At 43.4% G+C, this 1,896-nt stretch overlaps 1 pseudogene; it reads left to right on the top strand.

Moving 5' to 3' along the window:
* The first annotated feature begins 254 nt into the window (after positions 1-254).
* On the top strand, positions 255-1,682 carry LOC125413464 (heterogeneous nuclear ribonucleoprotein A3 pseudogene; annotated as a pseudogene).
* Positions 1,683-1,896: the final 214 nt, after the last annotated feature.

Below are 1,896 nucleotides of genomic sequence, written 5' to 3' on the forward strand. Positions count from 1 at the left end.
TGAACACCCTCAAAAATACTTTGCCCAACAAAAAGCAGAAAACATCTTGATGAGAACTACACCCATATTCCAAAATATTGTTTATAAATATTTGTTTATATTTAAAGGGGGTATGCTATAGAGATTTTCATTGGTATGGCTCTTGGTTTATTGATACAAATTTTAGGTCAATTTTGCTATATGTATATTTCTGCTCTTGATTAAGGTATTGTGTTTGTGCAGCTTATTTAAAAATGTATAATTAAGGTCTCAAAATGAAGGTAAAACCGCTGCCTGGTCACCCCCAGCCTGACTCTGACCATCGTTGCCGCAGGGGGGGCGGCAACCCTGTTCTGAAGGAACCAGAACAGTTGAGGAAACGGCTTATTGGAGGTCTGAGCTTTGAAACTACAGATGATAGCTTAAGAGAACATTTATTTATTTATTTATTTATTTATTTATTTATTTATTTATTATGTATACAATATTCTGTCTGTGTGTATGTCTGCAGGCCAGAAGAGGGCACCAGATCTCGTTACAGATGGTTGTGAGCCACCATGTGGTTGCCGGGAATTGAACTCAGGACCTTTGGAAGAGCAGATAATGCTCTTAACCACTGAGCCATCTCTCCAGCCCCTTAAGAGAACATTTTGAGAAATGGGGACACACTTGCAGACTGTGTGGTAATGAGAGATCCCCAAACAAAACGTTCCAGGGGCTTTGGTTTCATGAGCCACTCTTGTGCTGAGGAGGTGGATGCTGCAGTGTGTGCTCGGCCACACAAGGTTGATGGACAGGTGGTGAAACCAAAGAGAACCATTTCTAGAGAGGACTCTGTAAAGCCTGGTGACCTTTTAACAGTGAAGAAAATCTTTGTTCTTGGTATTAAAGAGGATACAGAAGAGTATAACCTGAGAGATTATTTTGAAAAGTATGGCAAGATTGAAGCCATAGAAGTTATGGAAGCCAGGCAGAGTGGGGAAAAGAGAGGGTTTGCTTTTGTGACTTTTGATGATCACGACACAGTTGATAAAATTGTTGTTCAGAAACACCACACTATTAATGAGCATAATTGTGAATTGAAAAAGGCCCTTTCTAAACAAGAGATGCAGTCTGCTGGATCACAGAGAGCTCATGGAGGTGGATCTGACAATTTTATGGCTCGTGGAGGGGACTTTGGAGGTGGTGGAGGTAATTTTGGTCGTGGTGGAAACTTTGGTGGAAGAGGAGGCTATGATGGTGGAGGTGGTGGCAGCAGAGGTAGTTATGGAGGTGGTGATGGTGGATGGAATGGATTTGGAGGTGATGGTGGCAGCTATGGTGGTGGCAGCTATGGTGGTGGTGGACCAGGCTGTGGAAACCAAGGTGGTGGACATGGTGGTGGTGGAGGAGAAGGATACAATGGTTACAATGAAGGAGGAAATTTTGGTGGGGGTAACTACGGTGGTGGGAACTATAATGACTTTGGAAATTGTAGTGGACAACAGCAATCAAATTATGGACCCATGATAGAGAGCAGTTTTGGTGGAAGAAGCTCAGGCAGTCCCTATGGTGGTGGCTATGGATCTGGTGGTGGAAATGGTGGATATGGTAGCAGACGGCTTAAAAAAAAAAGACAGCAGAAAAGGGCTACAGTTCTTAGCAGGAGAGAGAGTGAGGAGCTGTCGGGAAAGCAGCAGGTTACTTTGAGACAGTCGTCCTAAATGCATTAAAGGAACTGTAAAAATCTGTCGCAGAAGGAGTGATGATACCACAGTTTAAGCAGGAGGCCCCTCTTGTTCAGGACTGCCACAGTCACCGTCTGCAGAAGGTGCAGCTACTTACTGATTAACTCAGTGCAGTGTCAATGAGATGTGCAGTCCTGAGGACTTTCATCTGGTGTAGCTTTGATTTTTTTCCTCTTCTTTTCATTACATC

This window comes from Myodes glareolus, chromosome 19 (genome assembly GCF_982192425.1).
Source record: "Myodes glareolus chromosome 19, mMyoGla1.1, whole genome shotgun sequence".
NCBI lineage: Eukaryota > Metazoa > Chordata > Mammalia > Rodentia > Cricetidae > Myodes > Myodes glareolus.